We start from the raw sequence: 15943 nt of genomic DNA, 5'->3' as shown, positions 1-15943 counted from the left end.
GACTCAAGGGCTATCAGGTGTGTGTGTGTGTATGTGTGTGTGTGTGTGTGTGTGTGTGTGTGTGTGTGTGTGTTGTGCGTTACACAGGTCTGACGCCCTCAGTCGTTGTTTGCTTACTTACCTCGGCCCTGGGGGACTGCAGGCTCGAGTGTCTATAAAGAGGTGTGGGAAATGGATCGGAAGAGTCTTGTTCAAAGCCATTGTCTCTATACTTGTTTCTGTGCTTTGGTGCTCACGTCAAGGGCGGTTCTCTGTCACCTGCAGCTGAGATGTTATTTCCTGGATGGTCCAGGGGCCCTTCTAAATCACGAGAGGTGATAGCCAACCCTACTTTGTATCTGCGGGACAAATGGTGGCCTTTGTCCAGCACAAGTCCCTAAACAAACTTAATCTCTCTAACACGGTGACAGATGACATTTAGATGTCCTTGTTACCCTCAAAATGAGTTTTATTGACAATCAGGGAACAAAAAGAAGGCCCAGATAAAGCCCAATGTTTTATAGGCTTGCTAACAGCATCTTAGTGCAGAGGGTAAGGAGAAAGCCTAAAGTTGCCCCCATTTTCCCCCGCTTTGCTATGTCACCATGACAACAGATATAGAAATCACTTAGTGACTCCGAGAAAGGACACAGGGACACAGTCCCCCTTGTATGGCGAATCAAACTAAAGCCGCGTTCAAATGGCTATTCAGCTTGGGCATTCATGTGGAGGGCAGGGTGGGCTTTACACAGGTAACGACAAGAGAAAGGCCAGGGAACACTCCAGCCACAGCATATGCCCACGTCTCTGTCTAATTAACGCATCCTCAATAGAATTTATCCATTTTAAATTTGTTTTCTTTTACTTGAAACATCATTAACGTAAAGGGCAACATTAATCAACATCGTGGAACTTAAAAGGGCATTAAAGAGTGATCTTCCCCCTGTGCAACAAGAATCTTTTCTAGTACTTGTGTGAACCAACCGCGAGGGCCGCCAAGCGCCCGGCCCTCGTAGTCAAAGGCAAATCTAGAGAGGCCTCTACTGGCGAGTCCCTGCGTGCGCAGCGTCCGCGTGCAGGAGGCGAGCAGGGAGCAGGACCGGCAGGCAGCTCTGCGGAAAAGTTCACACAAGACGGAGCCCCGGTGAACACGTTGTACAAAGCATTGAACGATTGCATAGCTAATTTGGAAGGTGTGTGTCTGACTGCATATTTTTAGGTAATACAAAGGATCAGAAAGCTCTGATGTCTGGGCTGCTTGGACCCTTTGAAAGCTTGTAAGATGATTCAACAAGGAAGTCACAGGTAATCGTGCTTGGGTTTTGCTGGTTGGTTTGATACTCTTTTTGCCTGTGTGCATTAAGTCTTGTATGCAAGGTTTAAGTTCTGAAGACTTAAAAGCTAGATTCAGAAGAAACTGCATTTCTAGACATCGTGTCTGAGATTGGTGCCGTTTCGCATACAGCGGTATTTCCCTCAACAAGGAAAGCATAGGACATAAAATGATTAGAGCAAGCTAACATGTGCCAAAACTACTGTGCGATTAATAGGAAAGCAAAGGTTTAACTGCCAAGCTTTCCTGGTTATGGTAACGGGATGGGTCATCGGCACTCATGAAAATAGTACCGTGATCCTTGCAGCACCCTTCAAATCAAAGCAGGCCCCACGCACGTTGTCTCGCTGCTTCTTAAAATATCTTTTGGGGGAAACGGAAAACAGATTTTAGTATTGCACTGCCATTTGAAAACTGCTTAATGTTTCCAAGGTTGCCAACCTTCGCTCTCTGGGTCGCCGCTGGTTTGTTTTGCTCGCTTTGCCCTCCAGAATGACCTGATTCCACAAGTGCTCTCGTTCAAGGGTGAAAGCTTCGAGCGAGGCTACCTTTCCATTTGAACTTTCCCAACAGGCCACACCCCGAGTCTTCTTTGTTTTGGGACACGTATGTTTTTATAATCGACGCTGTTTTGATCTTCTCGTCCCACACTGTTATGTCGATGGTGCCTTTCAATGGTCGCCTGCGTGATGGTGTGCTAGAAGCCCTAAGACCTTTCACTTTAGGGTTCTTCCCCTGAATATCCTCAAGAGAAATAGTCCTTCCTTAGAATGGTTTCTTGCTCGTTTGGAATGAAGTTTGAGTGCTTTTTCACGGGTCAGCCGAGTGGCTGCGCAGAACTTCAGGATTTCACAGGTAGGCACGAGCTCCTGTCAAGGGACTCTGTGTGAGGCTGCAGATCAGGACCAGGCAGTCCCAATGGTGACACCTGCTGGTAGACGGAGAGCCCCAATCCTTCCCTTTCCGCTGAGTGTCTCCGAGGTCAGCAAAGTACCTTATTTACCTCTGTAAAAGTACCTTATTTACCTCTGTAAAAGTACCTTATTTACCTCTGTCGTCCGTCAAAGTACCTTATTTACAGTGAATATTTTATGCATTTTAAACCAAGAAGTCTACATGCCCAACGCTTTCCATGGGGAAGTGTGTGTGTGTGTGTGGGGGGGCAATAGTGGCAACAGTGGAATCTAGATGTTTAATTATGTAAAGTGAAAATTAGCATAGGAATACAATATGAAGTAAAAGGAATTGATACATAATTACACACCTTTGGGTTCTTAGACAGCATAGAAAATAAGAAGCCCATATATGCTACGATCTTTGTGGAAGTGCCACGTTTCACTGTTAAAACAGTACTTAAGAATTCTGTAACATTTCTGTGCACGTGTTTCAGATAGTTGATGTTTCAGAAACATCAAGGTGGATTTAGTCACCCACCAAGGGCATCTACTTCATCCCAGCCCTCGCTCTCCTCCTTGTGTCTCGATGGTAATTCATGTGGCAACATTATTCCAGACGTGTGTTTCTCTCCCAACATGGAAACACACTGAAGTAATATGGAAACATACTGATTTCTTCACGGAGCCAGAAGCACGTGGTCTGCAGAGCATTGGCTAATAAGAACAGCTCAGTTTATCAAAATATGGATACAGTAAACACAAACTTTGTAAAAGGTGATCCCGAGTTGCTGAGAAGAGGCAGATGATCATTTCTCTGTGAAGCTTCTGTGTGTCTCCCTTATACATTGCATTTGTTTTCAACTTACAATATTGCCACCTAATGCATGAGAGAACTTACAGTTCCTGAGGCACCACAGAAAGACTTCCTGAGTCCGCCTTAGGCAGGAGACCTGTGTAACACCGGGATAGACACAGGCTTTTGTGGCTCGATGAGCAATTCACTTGTTAAATTATCAAGCATAGTATCAATAATGGTGTGGTTCTACAGTCACATGAGGTAAAATTGTTAGACTTCAAAAGAAATGATCTTCGATTCTGATTTAATTGGAGTGGACATTACAATGCACGATGTGCCAGGGACTGGTTTCAGAAAAATCTGAGTTTTTACTGATACAAAGAAAATAGGGTCATCTGGCCTCTAAAAATGATTGTTTTGCCTTGCAGTCGTGGTGAAGCATAGGGCGAGCCAGGAAATCATTTGATCTGTGTTACACATTTCTGAGCGCTCTTGTGACATCCCTGTGAGCAAACACGAGGCAACGGCTCCCAGATGACCCAGGAGACAGTTAGATTGGTTGGATTGGTGTCTTTGAGACCATCTTTGGCTCTGCTGTGTGCCTTTGTTTGTACAACTTGAGCACATGCTCCAAATGTCATCCAGATTACAGGCATGCAGGCAATGAAGTATTACTTCTCTATCAATAGCATAGCATACTAATTTTATTTCATTACACAGTGTATCAGCCACTGGCACATGTACATACATAGACACATACACATACCAAGTATATATGTATTGTATGTACATATATATATAATTTATATATAATTCACAAAATTCCTTCCTTGTATTGCTTGCAAGAAATGTTTTATATGTTATAATATATTATCTAAGGGAAAACACCTATAAGTATGGATGACAATGACTATCAGGAAACCAGGGAATTTTTAAAACCACCCCACAAAAATCACAAAGCGCACCTATGTAAGACCGTGTGGCAATACTCTCAAAATTTAGCAGTAGCATACAGAAGGCTCAGGATGAAAACAACCTGAAATAAAGTGAAAAAAACAAAAAAAACACCGCCACGGTGATTAGGAACGTTTTGTTTCCGGTTTCCCTGAGTCCCTGGAAAAGCAGTCCCGCTGCTCCTTGGACCCATCTCGCTTTCAGACAGTCCTTCCAGAGACTGCACGAGGGATTTGCACCGAAGACGGCTTCACAAAACCCAAGGACTGTCGGAGGCAAATGAGAGCCAGGAGGACAGGGCAGGCCAAGCACCCTCTGCAGCAAAGCCGCACAAGAGACCCAGAGGCAGGGCTCCGGCTGCCAACACAACTGCCTAGCATGTCTGCCAAGGAGCCGGAAGCTGCTTGTGGGAAAATAGCACTTACCCTTAGCATCTGGGTCCTGTGACTGTTGTCCAAAGAGACAGAGTGGTAAGAAATAGGGGATAAACAGCATCCCATGAAACACACACACATGTAGGACGTGGTCTCTGAGTGCACAGAGATATAAGTCAGACAGGGTCTCTAATGACACTTTCAGCAGTTGCAATTCTTTTAAATGAGCTTATTCTTAGCTATGTATTCAAAATTCATAGGAAATGATGGTTGTTAGCTAATTTCACCAATAGCTTCGATCTTTGAGATCCGGGGTTTTAATTGCATTTGTAGATTTGCATATGTGTGCAGTCCAGCTATGAAATTTTGCTCCTTTGGCGTAGCTGCTTACAGTTGACTGATCACTTAAACAGTAAATCTTGATCACGGTGCACAATGTGGAACTTTCTGTGGGCAGAGCAGAGCGTTTTATCGGTCCTACAGTGTGTCCTCATCAAATCATTGGTCAAATCTTTACTCCACATGTGTAAGATCGCATAGAAAATGTGATTTCTAACATAAATATAGGAGTGCTTAATATAGTAAATGATTTACATAAAATATTGCATGTAGTGTTATATGTATAAGTGTACGTCTATACATATTTGCCCGCCCGCTCCCCCCACCCCTTTTTTTAAGTTTGGTGAAGTCTCTTTTAAAGTTTATAGCTTACATTTACATCTGAAAGAGCGTTTTTGAAGTTTCCAAAGGACCATGTGACCATGTAGGTATGCCCTGCATTGAAATAGGGGCGGAGTGGGGGAAGGGCGTCCGAGAAGTTCAAGCTCAGAGACACCGGCGCAGTTCGCACCAAGGCCTTAACCTCTGAGATGTCCACACCCTAGCCTTATGCTCCTGGCTGCCTTTCATTTCTGAGCTTCCCTGACAGGGTAGGAAAGGTAGCTTTCATTTTAAATATGCTGCTCTCTTGGCAGGGAGACTGGGATTCCGTTTTGATACATTGTATCAAAAGATAATATTTACATAGTTATTCAGTGAAAAGAAGGGCATTTTAATACAGTTTTTCATATTTAAATCCATAACAAGTTGATACTATGATGCAGGCTAATGAAAAGCATATGGGCTAACAATCCTACTTATATTATGCCATCAATCTTTTGTTAAAACTTCTTGCTTCTTATAAGCAAAATTAAAATTTTAGTGATCTCTGGGTGGTTACAAATGTGCACATCAGGCCATAGGATTCAGTTACTTATTGTGTATATTATATAAAGTAATCATATGGATTATGATACCATAAACATAAAACGGACATATATTTACATATTTACATGTGCATAAATATATTATGTGGCCATTGTGGGTTTTTTTCCCTTTATTTCTACTTGTAAAAGTAGAAAAGTAATTATAGATTATCTGCCATCTAATGATAACATGAAATCCATGTTCAGGAAGATGAACTCTTATGAAAGAGTAAAATCATTAAAGTCTTTTGAAGAATAGAGTCTTATTTGCTATCAAATAATTCTTAAGCTCATCCAAATTTAGACCTACTTTTACAGCATTGATATGAAAACTAGAATATAGCAATGCAGATGTTTCTGTCTCTCCTATGGTATAGCTGTTTAATGACAGAAGAGACTAACTTCCAAACAAGGCCCAGCTATACGACTCAGGGAGGACACGGGAGAGTCAGCAGGTTTTAAATACTTTATTACACTTACACATTTTAAATGCTTACTTAACTGAAATACGAATACTCCAACTTCTATAAATTTTTACAACTTATGCCTGAATGCTAAAGATTAACAAAATAATTTCTTTTTTGAGATTGTTTTACATCTTCTGTGTTGTTAGTTCACTTCCCACTTAGAAACACCAGCGTCAGCTAACAGAGACCAGAAGTGTCTATCATCAGACCTCTTTTCTCCATGGCATTAAACCCTAAACCTCCAGGTTTGAAGAGCAAGCACTTCATTTTAATGTTATGGTTCAACTCCTTTTACACCTTGCCTATTTTTGTTGCTTCTTTTCCTTGGAAGATTTTGCTTGTTTGCTTTCTTAATTGACAGCTCGCCCTGTCCTGCCAGACCCCCAGCCACAGACACTGTGGCTTCACCAAGGTTGACTTGTAACAGTTTTCTTCTCCACCCCTTCCATGCGTGTGCTTGATGCGGTTAATACTGTGTGCATGTGCATAATTATAAAGTTCCACTGGCTTCCTTCTTCACCGACCAGTCTCACCAAGTGCTCTTTAATGTCACAGAATACATGCCTAGGAGCTAGCATCGCACAGAAAAGCATTTCTACAAAATTCTAGAATATGAAAATTGCTGAATATCAACTTAGTATAATTGGATGTGGCAGAGCCATTTAACCTGCGATGATCTTAATATTTTACATGGTGAACTGGAAGACCACTCTTGTGTACTGAAGGCAGCATAGTTCACATCCCTAACGGACTCCACAGACGTCATTCCCAGCATTTCCCCTCGAAGACACCAGCTGACGCCGCGGAGGCTGTGTTAGCCTCCTGTTCTCCGCGTTCATCCTATGTTCTTTACAACTGTCTAAATTGTATTAGAATTTGCTTATAATGATGTTATATGATACCTTTTTCTGATACCTGCATTTGTGGAGAACTTAATATTGATTTACTATGTCTTTTGCCCATCTTTGAGCAGTCTAGGTGTAATTACAGCTGTTGGTGGTATCTCTTTTGTCTTTTCATAATTGTCATTTTGTGTTCTACTTAAGATTAAAATATGAATCTTGTGCCACGTGCACATCAACAGTGCATTAGCCATGTTATCAGCAATATCTGTGAAGAACCATCATTTTAGCCACTGTGATTTGCATGGCCTCTTCACTTTATTTATGAAAATTGCATGCTGCAATATAGACTTGAACAAGGAATACATGAACAGGTGAGACTCCTGGCACCATGTCCGCATGTGGATCATGAGGTCTGCCTCAGAATTCACCAGTGCTGCCTGCTTCTGCCCCATGGTCTGCCCTCTGACAGGGGCAGCTAACAAGAAGGGGCTGCTTTGTGATTTTACAGCTGTTCCTTAAAGAGCCATCCCTCTCTCTGAGTTCTATTGCTCTCGTTCTCACCCACACTCCATAAAGAATGTGGTGGGGTTTTTTTTCAAGGAAACTCATGTTTTTTTTATTATGCAGCATGCTTGGAATGAGTTTTTTCCTGCTCATAAATAGGCCTACCAGGTAAAGAGTTCTTGAAAGGACTGTTAAAAGATATTTCAAAATTCAAAAATATCTAATTGGAAGACCAAAATCACTTAGTGTCAGGTAAGGGAAGGACAGTGCTGGGTTCCACTTAAAAAAAATGTTCAGAAAGAAGCTGTGGAAATGATTTTTAGAATGATGGGAAGAGGGGACTAAGATGGGATTTTTTTTCTGGTCAAATGTATGTCAAAACATACATTGAAATGACTGAAATATTTTTTAAAATTCTATCTTGACAAACCTTGACCTTCTCAAGAATGATTTTATTTGGGTTGCACAATGGAAATCAATATTATATTTCAAGATAAAATTGAATACATTTATTATCTGAACACATCCGCGCACCCCCCCACACACACATATGTGTATAAAGATACACAGACCTCCTCACCAACAGACTAAACCCAGCAAGTTCCTGAAAAGAATTTAAGAATATTGTTTATTTTACCACATCCATCTGGAGATTTTTAAAAAGACTGGCCTTCCTGGGGGTGGGGGTGGGGGGCAGGAGCCAGCAGGATGCATCTAAATCTCTAGCTGCGGCCCTTCCTTAGGAACCTGTGTCAGGCCGTGGGGGCTGTTGTTATTGTTGTTGTTGCAATCTAGCTAATAAAGGCTTTCTCTTACACAAGGGCATTTTGACAGGGTTGACTCCAGACAGCTTTCCAGCTGAGGTCGGGGGCCTTGCTGAACCTTCAAATTTTTCCCATTTGAGCTGCATCAAAGTGAAGGAAATTCAAGGATCACGAACGTCTCAGATGGTAGCACTTGCCCTAACAACGAAGCTTCAGGAATTCTTGGGAGCAGGCTGAGGTCATTTTCCTCCCCTTTTCTCCTAATGCTTTTCTCTATTAATCAGAGCTCAGAGCTCAGATTGGTCTTCAACTTCCTCCCAATCCTTGCTAAGCCTGTCATTTCTAGCTATTATTTACTTTAATGGACTTTGGCTGATCCCTTATGAAGCTTTGGATCTGAGAATAATAAGGCTGGAGAGCAATGGGGCATAGACATGGGCGTGGGTTTGCCTGCAGATTAACCGTGGCAGATGGGCTTTATTGCGGTTTCCTGTGTACCGAGTGCTGATTGAGAGGGCATAATGAGAGAGGTGGTGTCTACACAATGGTCCCAACCACTTCATAGCACTCAGTGTCTAAACAACCCCATTTTTCTAAATCTTTGGGTTGTGAAATTTTAGGAAGTCAGAGCTCAAGAACAAGTACAAAAACAACTGTAAATAACCATGAATGTTAATCCAGCGCTAATTGGTCCTTTCTTTCAATATGAGTCCATTTTGCTCAGTTTTTAAAATTCTGGGCAAATTAATGCCAACGATGGTTAAACACCATGTTCTTGTGTTAGGCAGTTCAAGATGAAATGGCGAGCAACCTGCATTTTCTCTGTGTGTGAGTGTGTGTGTGTGTGCGCGCGTGCACGTGCGTGTGTGCATGTTTCTGCTCTTGTTTATTTGCAGTGTTTTGTTCTTTGGTCTTTGCTAAATTTGTCCTTGGTTCTATTATTACCAAAGTCAGCGATGCTTAAGTTGTCATTATTTGTATGTGCTTTGGGAGTTACTGTGTTCGGGATCTTTTTTCTGAAGTAAATGATCTATCAATGAGAGAATATTACCAAAAGATAACATCAGGCCACTTCTTTTCTCCTAAGCATGGTGAACCAATTCCCCCCCTTACTTTGGATTTGAATGTCAGCTCAATCGCAGCTGACCACGCCATGGGAACATTTAGTTATAGGTGCTATCTAAAGGTCTTTTACCCATTCCTCATTTTTAAGATTTTACTTAATTCCTCCCTTTCACTCCTGGATTAAATCACAACTCTTGATTCCTTTCTTCCTTTTGGGCTTTCCCCATCTGTCTTCAGGCTTTCATCCTGCACCCCTTGGTCTCAGAGGGGTGTGCTGAAAGTGACCCGCCCGAACCTGGAGAAGACGCTAGGTCAAGTTTGTGTACAAGAGTTTAAATTTTTAGTGACCGTGCCCTCTCGCAGCCGCCTGAAAGTTTCCACACAGGGCTGCACAAGCGAGCACCACCAATGATCCTCCTCCTTTGAAAACCATGATCAAGTTTTTCAAAAGTTCTTTCACTTCACTGTTGTCACTCAGTGAAAAGAAAAGTAAGCACCGTGTCAAGACAGCTCAGCTGCCTAGCAACGCAGGGCCACGCTTAATCCCGACTTGCCTCTGGTCTTGGCTCAGCCAGTCACAAGTGAGGTTTGTCACTTCTGAAATGCAAACAAAACTATATTGTTTTCCAAAGTATTGGATGTGATTGATGTAAAGATTTACAGTAACATCATTCATTTTCCCTTGTGTTTCAGTAGGAATGGTGTCATATCTTTTCATGCTTTATTAAAGGCTTTAAAAAAGCTAAAAAAATGATGCTTTTTTTCCTTTAAAGAGTCTAAAGAGTCTAGACTCCAACAACTTGTGAAATTTAATGAATCTATTCAACTCGTGTCAACCACATCAGTAAATAATTTAATAAGAAGCCATCATCCATGAGGGAGAGGCACTACCTACGGTCTGAGAGGAACAGACCAGACCAAGGTCAACATTATGGGGATGAGGCGAAGTTACGCTTTTAAGTCACGAGTTTCGGAGTTTGATTTATCCAATTTTCCCACAACCCTGTGTCTTGGCTTTTGGTGTGGAAAGCTGCAGGTTGTTACCAGCATAATTGTCATTGTAAATCTCTCCAGGCATGTGTTGAGATGTGTCTATAGCGAAAGTTCAGCATATTTAACTGCCCCTCCCGTGGTCATATAAACTGGTTATTCAGCTTGAGACATTGTAGCTGTCCTTAGAAGTAATTCTGTGGCAACGGGTGGTAGCTAATTAATAAAGCAGAAAGGTAGTATTATTATATTTTATATGGCCCCTAAAATAGTTGATATTTCTATTGATTTTACTAACATATGTGATATATGAACTTCGTTTATCATATACATTAAAATATACCAACTGAACATATTTATAGATGTATTATATAGTAAAAGTGCATTATTCAAAATGATATAAGGTCTGGTGTAAAAGATAAATTACAAACGTTAAGTATAAACTTTATATTTTAATATTCCAATTAGTATTGCAATAATATTAACCATTAAACAAAATGTTGATAAAATATAGTATGAAAAATCATAATTATGCATAAAAACTATGGAAACACAGTAAAATTGTTTTTCTTCCGAGTTCTGGTTTCAATTTTCTACCCCTTTCTGTAAAATCTTATTCAAATTCTGAAATGGGTTATAGTAAAAGAAGACAAAAGGACTTAAATCAAAAACTAAAAATGATTCAAAGTGTAAAAGATGTTTTTAAATAGGTAAGAAGTATTGCATATGAAGAATAATTGAATAAAAGGAAAAGAGATTACATGCTTTCAAATTAAATAGAAACCTTAGCGTTTTGAAAGCACGTTAAAAGCATTAATTAGCACATTCATACCCAGCTAGCTTCTGTCTCTGTGCAGCACAGCGCAAAGGAAGGACGTGTCTCCCCGAAATAGGAGCGGCGTAGGGTTTATTCGCAACGATGCTCTCTGGAGCATCATCGTACGTTCTAGCACATGGGACCCCGCAATACACCAGGCCTTCGGCATCAGATTGAGGAGTCCCCTTTTTCTGCAAAATATTCACCCAAGTGGAGCCTCGGTTTATTCCTCTATAAATCAGGTGATAAGCGATCGCCGACCTCACTGACAAGTTCATATAAGGAGCAATAGTCGCAGCAAAGCAACGTGTTGCTTAACATCCCAGGCTCAGTCCTCAGTCAGCCTCGATTTAAATTTGACTGACTGGCTGTGTGACCTTGGGTAGCGGCTTGTGTGTCTGATCATCAGTAAATCCATTGTTTATACCATTTTATAATGAGGCTACTAGTAGCACCTCTATATTTAGATATTTGTGGACATTTAATAAAATAGCATATAGAAAGCCATGAAAACTATTCATTATGATTTGTGTTAAATAAACGCTGGTGAGTTGTTTGTGTTATTGTTATGACTCTGTTAATGTTCTCTCCTCAAATATTAAAACAATAACAATAATATATATATATATAAAGAATAAAGTTAGAAACCTTGCTTCTACTTTGGTTAATAGAATACTTAAACTAACCACCTCCATTCTATAACATTCCATAACCTCAAACTATGGCCCGCGGGCCACATGTGGCCCGCTGAGGACATTTATCCGGCCCACCAGGTGTTTTTGACCCATTTGTTTTTTACTTCAAAATAAGATATGTGCAGTGTGCATAGGAATTTGTTCATAGTTTTTTTTAAAACTATAGTCCAGCCCTCCAACGGGTCTGAGGGACAGTGAACTGGCCCCCTGTTTAAAAAGTTTGAGGACCCCTAAGGACTTGGAAGGTAACGTGAATTTTATTTTATTTTGTTTTATTAACATACTGACTACCTATCTGCCTTCATGAGATGGAAGAGAGCATTGTCCTGTCATGTCCTTGCAATCCTCAATATTATAGTTCTAAAACAAAGGTGGTTTTCAACTAAGCCTAAATTACCTTCTACAACCAAGCACCATGGGGCACTAATGACAGCAGGAGGCAACAGTAGGTACACAATCTGATATTTTGAAGTCCAACCTGGGTTTTCCCAAAGTATCTAGCATTTATAGGCCAAAAGCATCCTCTGGACATATTTTGTTCAGCCTACATAGTTCGAAAAATGTCTTATCTTATTGGATGGCAACATCGATACCTTAAATTTTCCATAAAATCTCCATTTCTGGGTTCTCTTAAAATAACAGAATCTAGAAGGGTGAGTGGGGACTGATTGACTGTGGTCCCTTTGAATAAAGTGTGAACACCCCATTACACCATGGTTCCCAATGCTCTCTCATAGTACATTCATCTGGATTTATCTATTTAACTAGCTTCTTGGTCCCCAGAGACATGTTATTTTAACATCCCTAACCTATTGGGAGATTTCATGACTGATTCATTAGCTGGACCCAAAGTTACCCATAACACTCTGGGCCCACTGTACTTTGTAAATGGGTGCATTTCCTTCAGTACCTTCATGAAATCTTTGGATCCGAGCACCCTTATAAATGTACCAAAGAGAACTTCTTTCCAGACTTGAAAGTAAGAAAGTTTTCTCCACCACCGTTTGCAGTTCGTCTTACTGAGAGGTGGAGAAGAGATGAAGTCTCCCATTAGAAGGTGCCGAGGGGTGCTGGTGGCACTTGGTGATGGCTGAGGGGCTCAGTGAAAGGGTGGTGGTTGGAAACTGTCAGCCCTCTCAATGCAAGAAAGAAAGGCGTGCCCATTTTCTCTCTTTTCAAGATCACAACCTTGGGAACCCACCCAACAGGGGTCAGAATTGACTGAACGATGCGATGAGGTTTGCAGAGTTTTGATTCAGGAGATGCAGGCACATTAGAAACAGCACAACGCTCTGGGCTCGGTCACCAGTAACCTCGACAAGCCTGCTGGGTTTCTGGTTCTCTGACCCCAACACATCATCCAGCTTGTGCCAAATATGCAGTGGCGACACCACGTGAAGTCTGAATACAGGCTTCAGAGATGCCAACTGAAGGTCAAAGGGGGACCCATGAAGCTGTCTTGAAGATGTATGTGTGCATTTATGAAATCCTATAGTTTCTTTATAGTTTAATTTTTAGCCTGCGTGATAATTGTAGTGGTTAAAATAGACCTAATAATATCATTTAAATAATACTTTTTAACATATTCCAAACTTGTGTCCTACCTATTTGCATTTACATTCATGTCCTAGTGTGTATCTCAATTTTTTAAAAATGAAGAAGGTTATGTGAAGCACATTTTTTCACATATCATTAAATCCTCTTTGCAACAAGGTTGGTTTAAGAAATACTTTAGTTAAAATAAATATCTTACTGCATGAAGAAAGAAATAACATGAAAGTAGAAATTTATATCTGAATATCTTATGTCATTACAAAATGTACTTTGGGCTGTCGGGATGAAATGCTGAGGCCAAGTGAGCATGTTTGCTATGAACTCACTCACCGACATTGAGTCCGTTCTGATTCATAGGGACTCTTTGGGATAAGGTAGAACTGCCCCTGTGGATTTCAGAGTGTCACTCTTTATGGGAGTAGAAAACGTCGTCTTTCTCCTATGAGGCTGGTTGGGAAGTTGGAGGGGTGCTAATGTCTTGGGAATGGATTAGTTTCTTTGTCTCTCACTTGAGTTGCTTGTCTTTTTTTGTTTGCACTGGGCTCCAGTTATTGCAGCAAATCATTTGGTTCATATTACTTCATGTATTAGATAGCTTGTTACATCTTAACCCTTAGGCATTTTAGTAATATTGAAGCTTGTCTTTCACAATCTGGAAAGCAAACACAGAAAATAGAAGACATTGATAAAAATAATTTCAATTAAAAATTGTGTTTTAATTATCATCTGTTTGCTTTGCTGCATTTCAGATTCTTCTTATTTGGCTGTCTATAGGGTTATATATTTGCCAAAAATGTAAAAAAAAAAATCTGTCAAAGGTAATTCCATCTTAGTAAAGTATAGTACATTTTCATGTGAAGTCCAGCTACATAATTTTTTGAAGCTTTGTTCATTTCCTGTCACAAGATGTTAACATCAGAGAAACATTTGGTACCATTGAAATAGAAGATTTGTAAATATCATTTCAAACCACTGAAATTGTGTTTTGATATCTGTGCCAATTGAATCCCATTGCCAGGATGTTCATCATACTTGTCATGGCAGATACCAATAAAAAAATTAAAAGGCATCACAAGAGAACTTAAGAAAGTTTCATTACCTAGCCAACAGTTTGACTATTAAAGCTTAGATCTAAATTTAGATATTCAATTCCTAGTTCTAAATTTAATCTAGACAGTTATTTCAAATGCAACAACGTTTGCTTAATATTTCTGTTGGAATAATAAACAAGAAAATACACTATCAGTATGTAACCCTAAATGATTATTCTCGGTCTAGGTGTTTTGTGCCCAAGTATAATGATTGCATGGGGTCTCGGATTCTAGATTTGGAAGGAGTTGGACCCCTTGTAATACAGCTTCAGAGACAATGGACAAAGGACTCTGAATTGTTCTCCAACCTAGGGAGTTGTCTTCTGGTCCGTTCCAATAATAAGAAACCCCTTGTTTTCAGGAATCACGTTTCATTGGATTATACCAAATCTATCTAGAGGTGAACCAAAACTGTTTGTCTCTGGCTTCCTTGTTAGGGTTGTTAGGTGCCATTGACTTGGTTCGACCAATAGCGGCCTTATGTACGTCAGAATGAAACCCTGCTCACTCCCGTGCCAGCTCACCAGTTGTTCTTCCGGCCTGAGCCCATTGTTGCAGCCACTGTGCCCATCCAGCTCCTCCAGGGATTTCCTTTACCCATCATGTTGTCCTTCTCCCGGGACTGGTCTCTCCTGACTACCAGGATGAAGTCTCGCCCTCCTTGCCTCTAAGGGGCACTTTGGTCAGACTTCTTCCAAGATACTTTCAATATTCTTCCCTAGCACCACAATTCAAATGCGTGGATACTTCTTTGGTCTTCCTTATTCAATGTCCAACTGTGACGTGCTTCTGAAGAAATAAAAAATACCATGGCTTCCTCTCACTGCCATCAAGCCGATGCTGACTCACAGTGAGCTCCTGTGGGTTTCTGAGGCTACCATTGTTTATGGGAGTAGAAAGCCCCGTCTTTCTCCTACAGAGCTGCCGACCACGCAGATCACAGCCTAATGCATAACCACTACACTGCCAGGGCTTCCCCATGACTTCCTAGGTCTCTTTAAAAATACAAGCACAAGAAAGAGAAGCAAAGCTGGTGGCAACACCATAGATCATAGCTCTCCTCATGGGGCTTTGCACACAATCCAGATTCCGTAATAGAAACTGAGTGTTAATATATGACTCTATTGTTCTGTGTCTTGGATTAGTGATTTTAAGATCATCGTAAGTGCACTATAACCTCTCCACATCCCCAGACAGACCCAACCCTTACCCAAGAAATGGTGTTGTTCAGAGAAGAAGGCATTGGCAGAATATTAAAGAAATCCACATTCAGCCACTCATCTATGTCTTCCTTTGGTTGTACACCTAAACCCACCCTTCATGTTGCCATATGGTTGGTAAAACTTCGTTTTCTTTTTGGTTGGGCCTATCTGTATTGGGTCTATTCATAGTGGTAATGGGGAAAGAAAAAGAAGATAAGACGAGTGGGATTTGTTTGCTCATCCTTTGAAGAGAGCCCTTGAAGGCAGAATTCGTTGATCCCTATGGAGCCTAGGCCAGGACTTGCTGATGGTAGTTGGATCCCTGTTTTATTTTGCTTTAATTGTTGTTTCTCCTTAAGTCCTGTCATTATGT

This window comes from Echinops telfairi, unplaced genomic scaffold, assembly GCF_000313985.2.
Source record: "Echinops telfairi isolate 266 unplaced genomic scaffold, ASM31398v2 ScPeMD7_4225;HRSCAF=4972, whole genome shotgun sequence".
Taxonomy (NCBI): Eukaryota; Metazoa; Chordata; class Mammalia; order Afrosoricida; family Tenrecidae; genus Echinops; species Echinops telfairi.
This window is presented reverse-complemented; position numbering follows the sequence as displayed.